The 12,418-nt window shown below is 30.9% G+C and overlaps 1 long non-coding RNA gene across 1 annotated transcript; it reads right to left on the bottom strand.

The window, feature by feature from the left end:
• Positions 1 to 452: 452 nt before the first annotated feature.
• LOC149077596 (uncharacterized) lies at positions 453 to 970 on the bottom strand. Its single transcript, XR_016194167.1, has 2 exons — positions 885 to 970; positions 453 to 532 (listed from the first exon to the last, which is right to left on the bottom strand). It is a non-coding gene; the product is annotated as an uncharacterized LOC149077596 (long non-coding RNA).
• Between the last annotated feature and the right edge of the window lie 11,448 nt (positions 971 to 12,418).

The raw sequence follows: 12,418 nt of genomic DNA, 5'->3' as shown, positions 1-12,418 counted from the left end.
ATATTTCTTTGTGAATATTTGCTTCCAGAACACTCTCCATGTTGTAACTGTTGGCGTTCTATGTGAGGCCAGACGGATTGCAAGAACGGGAAGGAAGGCGGCACCTTTTACTTGGGGGGAACGTATTGGGCCAGTCTTGACAAGTATGGCCCTGGCGTTTGGAGTATGTAATTGAATGTAAACAGACAAGAAAGAAAATGTTGGAATACTCACTTTCACCTTTTAAAAGAAATAACAAGATAAATTCGAATTAAATTAATATAAATAATTAAAATTAATATGTAAATTTATAAATAAAACATTAGGATACATATTTCACGTGTGATTTATACGTCTTGCAAGAAAAGCTATAGTTAATGAAAAGCGTTTGATAGGATTGAGCATGAAAGACTCGATTAATTATAGTCTGAACTATCGATATTTGTGGAAATGGTATAAGATTGTGAACACTTACAATTTTTTTAATCTGCTGAATATTCTTCTCGGTAACTTTCGTGTTTGAATTAATCAGATCAGAAAGATCAGATTCATCCTGAAACCATAAAAAAACACATTTATTTGATCATGTTAATATTTGAGAACAGTCACTGGAAGCACAAACTGACAGAAAAAAAAAATTTTCAACTTTTTAAACTTCACATTTTATATTGTTTTGTCATTAGAGAAAATTTGCAAAAAATTAATCATTATGGTAATATTTCTTTAAGAAAATTTAAAACGAAATATTTGTATTTCAAGCAAAATGTTGCAATTAAAATAACTCATCACTCTTGCAGTTAATTTGAGAAAAATATAACAGCTGTGTGTGGATAATATAACTATAATTGAAGTACATAATATAATGAATTTATAACTCATTTTTTGTGCCATAAATTTTTACTTACAACAGGTTTCTTTCCCTCTTCCTCATTTTTTTCTTCATCTTCAGGTTTCGTTTTTTTCTCCTATTCAGGAAATGACAAAATAAATATGGTTACAAAAAAATTATGTTAATAATCATTTTGTTTATCATGTATTATGAGATTTTTTGCATGTAAATAGTCGTAAATAGCCGCTGTGGTGGTCGAGTGGTTATAGTGCCGGACTCGTGATGCGAGGATCCGGGTTCGAACCCCACAGTGGTGGTCGGCTGAAGTTGGTTTTCTGTGGTTCCCAACTTCAAGGCGCAAATGCGAGCTGATCTCCCCGTTAAAAAGTCTCGCCACAGAGAGCAACAGTCCTACAACGGTAAATCATTCAACCATAACACTTCACTCATAGTTAGTAAAACTGGGGGCAGATGACAGCACTACACATACAAGCATTACACAGAAACAAACTTTACGTCAGGTTGCACTACACGTACACGCACATTCCCGCATGTACCGATTCGTTGGGGGGGGGTGCATGTGTGGTGTAGCAGTAGTAGGTAGGGGCTCGGGGATCCATGATGTTCTTAAGTCAGCCACCTCGTTGGGCAATTTGCCTGTTGTGGCGTTGTATTTGTATTTGTATAATTAACGCATTTGTCTGTAAATCTCGCCAAATTAACGACAAACTTGTCTAAGTCTGACTAGAACTGCGATAATTTGGTGACGTCATGACGCCAAACGATCTTTCCAAAAACTTCGCGACTTTTCTCTCGCTATATAAAAGCGCCGCCAGATGAGAAGTAGTTATTACTAGCAAATACTAGTCTTTTAGACACTTTTTTTCACTTCTCGTATTAGTAAGGTTAGAATGTGTATTTAAATGGACTAATGAAATTATATGTTTCGATAATATAAGAAATTATCACAATGAGGTTGTGGACTGCAATTCCAATCTCTTTCAATCATTCAAATAACTTCATCATTTTTTAAAATTTCAATCATTCAACATAAAAAAACGTTTCTTCTGCGCATACTTACATTTATCTATAGAATAGAAGAAAATAAATTTCCATTTATTTTGTGAATAATTTCATAAAAAAAGTGGGTACCTCAATGAATACTCATGGCCAGATTCCAACAGGTTCTGATAGAACTCATCGAGATGGCCATTTCGAAATGTAACGGAAGGGTTGGGGGTGCATCTTAATATAGTGTCATATACCTTATGATAATTAGAGAAAGACGATCAAAGAGATCTGCCATGTTTTGTATCGAAATGCTAGCTTGATAATCGCTATCGGAATCTGCAGCGAAATCTGGCGTTGCTTATCAACTTGAATGCCCTGTAGCCAACATACCGAAACAATACGGGTTGATTCTAAATTCATGGGACAAACTTTAGGAGGTAATATAAGACACCTAAAAATAAGCATTTGTGGTCGTAGAATGTGTAGTCAAATCGCAATAGCAAACGCGGTAGAGGGCGTTTTTAGAGAGTGCACAACAGCATTTCACCCAAAGAAAATATCATGCATTCCGACGTATTTACCACGATATGTGCTATTAACCACTCGAGGGAGCAGGAGGGTTGTAATGCGGTAGGTTTCCTCATGCTGCAACCTGTAACAAAACATTTATCACATGACATCAAACTGCTTGTCATTATTTGGTGCAGAAACCTTAATGGTCCTCACACGCCAAACAAACTCCTCAAAAGCCAAACTCCAATCCAATTCGAAGGTGCATATGCACCAATAAAAACCAAATTTCTTTTTAAACCAAAGTTTGGTTTTATTCGTGCGTGGGCCATAAGGATCATGCTACGCCGAACAATGACAAGCAAGGCGCGGATCCAGAGAAATGTGTTGGTACGCGATTTATTGTGTAGCTTCGTTTGATTGCTCTATAAAATATGAGACATTTCAATTTCTTCTATATTATTCAGCTGTTGTGAGGAGTGATCGCCCTTCTCTGGATCCTTGCCGTGAGAAGCGGTACAAGACTTGTGGTAGAATACAATGAATGTGTTGTGGGGTTTGTAAGCGTGGTAAAGAAATCTAGAGCATATTATCTCCTGATTTATATATTTGAACTGAGATTTTCAGAATGAATACTTTTTAAGGGGGAATTGCGAGCATGACAATTTTGCGTTACCCGGGTCGCACCATGAGGAAGACTACTGCATTACAACCCACGCACCCACGCAAGTGCTGTTTGTGCACTCTCTAAAAACACCCTTTACCGCCTTTGTTATTGCGATTCGACCACACATTCTATAGCAAAAAATGCTCGTTTAGGTGTCTTTTATTGCACACATCTTTACGTTTCTCCCCACGAATTTAGAAACACCCTGTATACGCAGAAGATTATCGAAGACGTCTACATTCTAGTTTGCAGGTAAGTAGCATTTGATGCATTTTTGCCAGCTCGACTACCATCATTGAAAAAAAATATATATTAACCCTATTATTAAGTCGAGATATAAATATAGATTGCAAAATATTTTTCTTACATAATTGAATAAAATTTTTGATATGACACTATTTTCATACAACTACGAACTAAGATTATATCTGAGCACAATAAAAAACCTTTGCTACTTACATAATCTGGGTTATCCTTAATGAACTTCTCAGTATCTTTTGTTACTTTGGACTTATCCGGAGTTCCATTCTTGTCGGACAATTTGTTTGGATCATTGGTTTTCTAGATGGTTTATTAAAGAGATATTTTGTGAAATGACATACTTAGAAATCAAAAATTGGAGAGAAATCACAAATGTTAATCACATTGATTTTTTGAAGAAACGTCGCATTTTCGTACGCACGGTAATAGTAAAATATTACCTAACATCTGAAACTGGTCAGAAACGTCGTACCGCATGCAAACGCCGCGCCGCCGTATACGAAAATTTCCTTTATAAATTCTAAAATTGGTCGATTGGATGGTGAATGTTTTTTTTCAGATTGAACCCGTAATTTTTATTTTGCCTGAGAGGTGCATATGGTTTAGTAAAAACCGATACATCCCAAATAGGTTTCAATATGTGGCTCTAAATGATAATTTTCTTGGAAAAAATTGCGAGAAAATTTTAATTTCCCCTAAGCTTCGTATTAGCAGAAGAACCGAATAACTCCAAACGCCACTTTAAAGTCCGCATTTAGGTGTTCTTAAACACCTAAACGCGACCGAGCTTCTTCCACAAATTACTGAAATTCATTTTAAAGATTCGAATTTGAACAATCTGTTAAAAACATTATTAACAGCCACAACACATTTAGTCCCCAAGGGGCCCCAGCCTTTTTGTTGGCTAATGGCCCGCTTTAAGGGCCAGTCACCATCGCTAAATTTTTAGTCTGGTCTGGTCTGGACAACACATTACAAGAACATTATGTTCTGTAAAATCACTTGCTTAAAGAGTGTAGAAATGTTTACTGCATACTCACAATTATCTGTAAAAATAATCAAATCAAAATGAATGTAATGAATTGCGATTGTGACGACGTGTATTCATCTCAAGTTATAATTTGTTACAAACTGACTATATAAAAACTAATAGTTTCAAACTATTTAATCTTACCTAATTTTAACTCAAATTGCAGGAAAACTGAGGCATTTTCTATGAATGTGTTTATATACGATTTGGGACTTTATTGATTTCATTATTTTCTCTCTTAAAACCATGTAAAGTGCCAGATGGTAGTATAGTCAATGTTGTATTTTTTTTTACTTGTATGTTCTTATACTGTGCAGCTATTTGTTTGCACTTTTTTGCTTAGTGATGCGTAGTTTCCGGCCAGTTCGCCATACTGTGCCGAAAGTGTCATACGGAAAATCACGTTGTTATTTTCTTACCATGCGTTTATATTTCTTCCCAGGTTCTATTATTTTTCAAGTTTAGTTCGTTAATCATGACGTGTGCAGTTTATCGCAAAAATTAACTTTTAACGCATTAATTGTTATTTTAGTCTGTTTAAAATTTTGTCTATCATGTAGGTTCATGTACGTTCTTTAGAATATTAGTTGCTTTTACGGCCAGGTATGCTATATTGCGAGTATCAAATTTTTTTTTCAGAAATTTAATGTTATGAAATTTAATCTAGAGGCCCCCACCCCATTCCAAAATTTCTCTCTCTCTATTAGGGAAAAAATATTTAATAAGTATTATTTATTTATTTATTTTCTGGACGAAGTATGCTTCTTTTTTGTATTTAGTTTTTTAATTAAAAGTTTCTTTAGTTGAATATTTTTTAATTAATTAGTTCTTGTGAAAATACTTGCTAATTTCTTGAGATATGTACGTTGAGAACTTCATTGGCCATATTAATTTCACGTGTTGGGAGGTAGGCTCATTGAACAAAAAAACTATATATATTTTTTTCATATTTTCCGTTGAGATTATACCGCGTATCATTTTTTTTCCTTTATTTGTTTTCGAAAATTTATTATATCAGCCTATCACTGAAGCTTAGCATGGCCCCGTATTACAATCGCTTACCTTATTTAATCATTTTTCAACTCATTGTCATTTTTTCAATCTAAATTTTATATTGATTTCACTAGTAACACTCTCTGCTCAATTAGATACTGATATTTTAATTTCAAAACCATCACATTTCGAAACAAAGTTCATAATTATAGCTCTTCATGAACAACTTTATGTTTGACTTAGAAAGCATCATGAGCTCCGTAATAAAGAGAAGCATGTATCTCAAATACTTACATATTTGATGATATCTTCATTTAACTCATCGTCCTCTTCCAAGCTGTGTTTTTTGAGAACATCCTAAAAAGTCGATCAATATCATTAGAAAAATTTAGCTCAATACCGTGTAAGTTATCGTATTGAATTTAATGTAGAAAATCACTAACAAGAAAACTATCGAATACATTTTTATTTTTAAATATGCGTAGATTTAAAAATCCCAACTGTTATCCAGATCGACAAAATTGTGTCGTCAGATAAGACCGTTATGCTGTGATGAAAATATTCTCACATATTCATCACAGTAGTTAGTAAGTAATCTCTACTTACGTTTATCTGCAAAAAAACAAAAATTGAAAACAAAATTAATTAATATCTCTGGTATACATCATACTGGTATCCCAATAATCCCATAACTTTTAAGAATAAATAATTATTATATTTATTTTCATTTGTAATGAACTGTCACTTACTGGTTTCTCCATTTCTTCAACGACCTCATCTGTAGCGTCATCGATTTGTTTAACATTTATGGTACCTTCTTGTTCGTCGATCAATGGTTCGGAAGCTTTCTTGTTCTTGTACTACAGAAAGTCATAACAAAGTCAATCATTTCCAGTACAGCCGTTCTAAATTACTATTATTTTTCATTATATTGCATTCTCAATATGTATTTATCCATTGTCACGATTAAAAGTGATAATACTGATCAGCTATAAAATATGCAGCAATCAAAACGCACTTCATTATAAAACATTTTCCAGTTTTGTCGAAAAAATAACGAGATAAAATGTCAATAGATAAACGTTGAAAAAGACGTTAGTTATTGAGCTGAATAATATTGAATCTAAAATGATTGGGAAGCTCTCAAATTTGAAGTGAAATTTTGATTGAATTTTATATTTCTGAAAAAATATATTTACATTTTTGTGAAAATAAATACATTTTGAGTGGATTCGTATAGAGAATGTTAAACCAGTTAAAATGCTTTCATATTGAAATTACAGCATACATAATTCTTCATGTATATAATATATTGTGTTTTTCTCTTTTCCCAATTTTTTTCAGTAAAATAGTTTCAGCATAATTAGGCAAGATTCACTGAAAGGAATGGTTTTCTTAAATAAAATTATATTGTTAGAGGGGTTAATATTCGTTGGTACATCGTGAAACAACTGTCGAATGCGGTTTGGGCTTATATTATTTATATTAATTTGAATAACATGCTAACAACATTTATTCACAGGAATACTTGATACTTACCACTAACTAGAAAAAACGTCATACAAATTCATCGTTAGATGGATATTGAAACATCAAATTGCCATCACATCAAGACAAACTAATATATTGAGAAAATTTTAAAACCACAACCAGTATAAAAAAGATGATTAATGGGTATTTTCATTTATATTATTTGAAAAATAATATTATCGATGCAGTTTATGTGGATTTTATATAAGAGAGAATAATGCTTATCAACATCACTCAATAAATACTTTTGAGACTTTTCCATTGTAAAGGAATTTTTCAACATTATTGCAATTATTTATTTTAAAAATTTGTTAGAGCGTAATTAAAAAGTTTTCAAACGCTATTACTTACTTTTCTCAAGATGATTCGAACAAATTTACGAAGAATTTTATCATAAACTTTAGTTATTTTGCGAACTTTCAATTCATCCTAGAAAATGAAATGATAAAGTTATACTCATTGCATTTTGTAAAATATTTTCATCATATTTATTTATTTCTGTGAGCAAAGTCGAATAGATGAATTTTGATGATTTACCTACATCAATATATGTTAATTATACAATGGCTTAATACCGTTTAAAATGGCTTACATTCTATAATCAGAAAGTCACTGAATTCTCAGGGGAAAAAATGGTAAATAATTACACTATTTATCATTTCTTCATCGAATTGAAAAGAAAAAGTTACCTACGAGAATTATCTCGGAGAATCTCCATTACAAAACGTTTTTACATCTTTTCTACTCTCAATTCAATTCTCAATGCAACAAAATCTGTCTTATCGGACGCCCCTCGCATGCTGTCACCCCTTTTTTACGGAGAAAATAATAATTCTCCCTAAGTATGCGTCTTAAAACCTTGATTAATGATAACGCTATTTTTACTGAAGAATTTTTTTGTCCTACCGGTGTCCGGAAAAATTTTACTGTATGATGTTATTATAATCTATACTTCGTATAAAAGAAATTCATAAACAAATTCACATAAGATTTTGCAAAAAATTTATACTATCTTTATTGGACGAAACGGCGATAAATCTGTTAACCTTGTGTTAATCTAACAGAGCTAATCTAATACAAAAAACTTGGTGTTGCCATTTGATATTTTCGAAATTTTCTCACTGTAACCGTAACTGTTAGAGTGACACTGTTGTTTCCCATATCATTCTTGAGCGCATATCTCAAATTACCTTATGCCAAAATTTCATTCAGTTTCTGTGAGTGGTATGATAGTTAGGGGCCCATATGTCGGGATAGTTTTTTTATAATCACCCTATATATATATACGCAGAGATAGGGTTACTATAAACTTCGATGATGAAGAAAGGGAAACACACAGAGAACTTGTTTGAATTTTATAATTTATTCCACTGGTGTTTGGATATAATATTACACCTGTGATATTAAGAGGTTAATAAGTGTGTTACATTTACATGCATTAAGTGAGAAAATTCTGCATTGAGATTGAAACTCAAAAAACAATGAGAAACTCATAAAAAACGAAATATCGAAATAATAAATATAAAACCTTCTCAATAAAAAATGTAATGATTTAAATACTTACTCTCACCTGTATCATAAATAGTAATATTTCAGTTATTTCAAATCATTATTACGAGCTCTATACGATATTTCTTAAATAGTTACACGCAGGCTAAACTTCCAAACATTTTTTTGGAATTTATTTTTAAGCATGTTGAAAATCTCAACTTTAGCAAATATAAGATATACTTTTTCATTTATAATATGGTTAGGAAACCTAGTGTGCCGTATGGTGGGTATTGAACGTGTGGATAGTGTGTAAAATAATGTATTAATATGGTGTAAAATAATGTATTAATATGGTGTAAAATAATGTATTAATATGGTGTAAAATAATGTATTAATATGGTGTAAAATAATGTATTAATATGGTGTAAAATAATGTATTAATATGGTGTAAAATACTGCATGAAATAAATTACTGGAAAATGTAGCATATGATTATTTAGCGAGTGGAAATATTATCATTGAATATTTGCTTTTCTGTGATTAATATTTCACATTTTTGTGTCTGTAGCTCAATTACTTAAATTATACTTATTGATTATAATTTGATATTCAAAATGCACCAACCACGCATTGCCGCAATGGTGTAACTAGACTTTTAGTATTTTCCCCAATTCCCCCTTCATCAGTTCTATTAGTTAGTATTTAACTGATTATCTAACCCCCTTCCCCATTTATATATGTTTTAAATACGGGTTTTTTACATAATAACAGGTTTAAATTCATAATTTCCGAGCAGTTTGGTAAGTTTGATAAATTTCCCTAAATTAATCACTTTTACTAGCGATTATGCGTAGTACCCAAGCGTAGTTGGTAAATTTTGGAAGTACTAAAAAAGTTATTACTTTTACTGGTGATTACGCAAAATACCCAAGCGTCACGTTGTCGGTAAACATAATAAATCACACTGTATGATATACTATACATTATACAGTTGTAATTCATTCATGTATTGTATTGTTATATCGGGTTCCGATTATATTCATCATACGCACTAGACCTTTTTAGAAATTTTTCCACATTTATCAGATTCACCGATTGCACTAGGGTTTAATCACGTGAACAAGCATTGCCTCGAGTAAAATGTATATTTCTTTTGTTGAATAAAAAAATAATAGATAAATGAGTAAGAATCTCAGTAATTAAATCAAAATTTTCACTTTTTTTATCATCTCATATCCGATGAAAAAGACATAGAAATCTGATCTAATTATATCATTACAAATTTATTCAGAAAAGGTCATTGCTTCATCTACAGAAGAATAAGCGAATAATTTTTATTAACTAATGGCAAGCAATTATTAGTTTTTTCTTAATCATTAATAAAAATTGTGGCTATTCTTAAACGAGATCAACTAATCAACTAATTTAGGAAAAACTGCCGAACCGTGTGTGTGTGACAAAATTGTTTTTTCAGAGAAGAATTTCCTCTAAAGAAATTCAAGCGAATAAATTAAATTCAATACGAAATTGTTATTAATTATACTTACGTGCTTTTTTATTTTGTTCATGAAATCCTTGGCACCAGAAGTTACACCCGACGAATCGGCTTTCCCACTTTCATCGATAATTTCAGTTGACTTTTTGGTGACCTTAGGAATTTTTTACAAGAAAAAATAACAATTAAGAAACAATTAACAAGTGAAAATAATTAACCACAACTTTATCATAAGAAGTATACATCGATATGTAAACATTACATTATAATATTAAATTAATTATAATAGACATCACATATTAAATTAAATCTTGAATTACGTTATAAGATTTCTTTTAATGCAGCTTTACGTTATTATTTAATAGTTAATATCACGTTAACATACACGGTGTCCTGCATATCCCGAATTTCGCTTTTATCTCATCAACCGTACATCATAGAGGTATAGTTTCAATTTTAAAAATGCTCAATATATGTTCAAAAAGCACTCTATACCACTTTTAAGAGTGAAAATAAAGTGTCGCAAAACAAAAAAAATCTAAATTTTTACATGGCTACCCCAGTCCTCTAACTTCTTATCAGAAAGAGGTTTTGCCCAGTCTGAGCCAAACAAAAAAGTTCGTCGTTTCCAAGTGCTATATTCCCGTAGGCGTAGATATTTTGAATTTAAAATCTGGGGGAAGTTGGAAAAGAACAGCGTAATCAGCTTGTCCGTTAGTTTATGACGTTCTTTCTCAACTTTTCTTTGTTTTTAAATCCAAATATCTCAAACAATATAGCAGTTAAAAAGACGTTTTTTTTCTTTTTTTTGCGCTAAGAAGAGACTAGGTAATATCTTTCCAAGTGAAATTAAGAGGACAGAGGGATCGTATGAAAAGTTTGATTTTTTTTTTTTTTTTTGTAACACATTTTATTTCCACTCGCAAAACTGGAACTGTAATTTTTGAACGGATTTTGATTATTTTTAAAATTGAAATCATACCTTTGGGATGAACGGTTGATGAGATAAAGGACGCATTAGTAGTTACAGGACACCCTGTAACATATATATATCGCAAATGATAAATGTTTTCGCTGAATTTCATTCAAATCAATACTTACTAGAATCTGTAAAAAAGATTAATTTTTTTATAAAATTTCAAGTTTAAAATATTGGGACGTTTTTTAAAAAAAACAAGTTTCTTCAAATGGTGTATTTCTATATCTTATCTAATGGTCTATATAATTATCAAGGGTATTGCCGTTGTGAAATGTAAATTGGCAAACTTGTGAATTCCAAACGTTGAAAAATTTACGCAGAGAGTCTACAATTCTATTTTATTAACATATTCTACAATTCCATTTAACTATTCAACTATGCAATTTATAGACATATATCTACTATTTCATATTTACCTATATTCTACTATCCGATTTACACACATATATCTACTATTCCATTTATACATTCAACTATTTTACATATTTTCCTGAAAATGTTAATTTATGAATTTTTACTTCGAGAGACGCGGCGTTTGTCCGTCACATAATATAATAATTCCATTCATAAAATATTTCTCGAAAGTAATACACATAAATGACCATTAATTGATATCGTAAAATAATTCATATAGTTAAAGGATAGTTATAAATACTCACGTATTTAACGATAATTTTAATAATATCGCCATCATCGTCGACTTCGAATGTCTTGATCACTTCCTATTATTCAATAGCATAGATAAAAACATTTTAAAAAGAATGTTATATATTCATATGAAAGGATACGCAATAATTGATATTTCCATATGGATAATAATGATTAATTAAGCTTTCTTCACACAAAGGATTTTGAAGAATTTTTCGGTTTTTCCGACTTGTTTTATAATTTCTATTACTTGTATTCACCTAATTATGTATTTTTCTTTTTTTTTAATATATGATACTTGATTTTCATATACATTACATCATTAGTATTTTCATATGAAAGTGAAAATGCATCTACGTCAATGTACTTCGCAAAAAATCACTTACTTTCACCTGAAAAAAACAAAATAATACACGTAATAAGAATATGAATCATGAAAAGGGGAATAATTAATGGATAATCATATAACATTAAACAAAGTAGAATAAACATTTTTTGCATTAAATTGTTGTGGTTCGTTGCAAAATTTACGATACATGTTTCTGTTTATTACTGAAATTGATTTTTATCATTTTAACCATTTTCTCCTTAAGGTATCCGACTACGTTACAAACGTCATTTTGGAAGAAATATCGATTTTTATTTATTTATTTATTTTTATGAAAGCCCCGTTTTTTTGGGATTCCAAAACAAGCCTTATTTTGTTTATATGACGGTTAGAATCGAAGTTACGTCCACTTTAGTGTTGCGTTTTTACATACAACAATCCGTGAATAAAACTTTAAAATGTGTTTTACGAAGAATGATATTTTTGACATTTTAATGGGGTTTGAAACACAATTTCTAAAAGTCTGTTCATTACGAATAATTACGTATTATTACGAAATTTCAACATAACATTTTGTTATATATGATTGATATTATGAACTGACTAGAGTCTGTCACATATTTGTGGAATTACAATATTTTATACACACGATATGTTGAATGAAATT

Source organism: Pholcus phalangioides, unplaced genomic scaffold, assembly GCF_987345545.1.
Source record: "Pholcus phalangioides strain wild (caught in Gottingen) unplaced genomic scaffold, Ppha-v1.0 ptg000015l_1, whole genome shotgun sequence".
NCBI lineage: Eukaryota > Metazoa > Arthropoda > Arachnida > Araneae > Pholcidae > Pholcus > Pholcus phalangioides.
The sequence above is the reverse complement of the archived record's forward strand: the minus strand, read 5'-3'. Positions and strand labels throughout refer to the sequence as shown.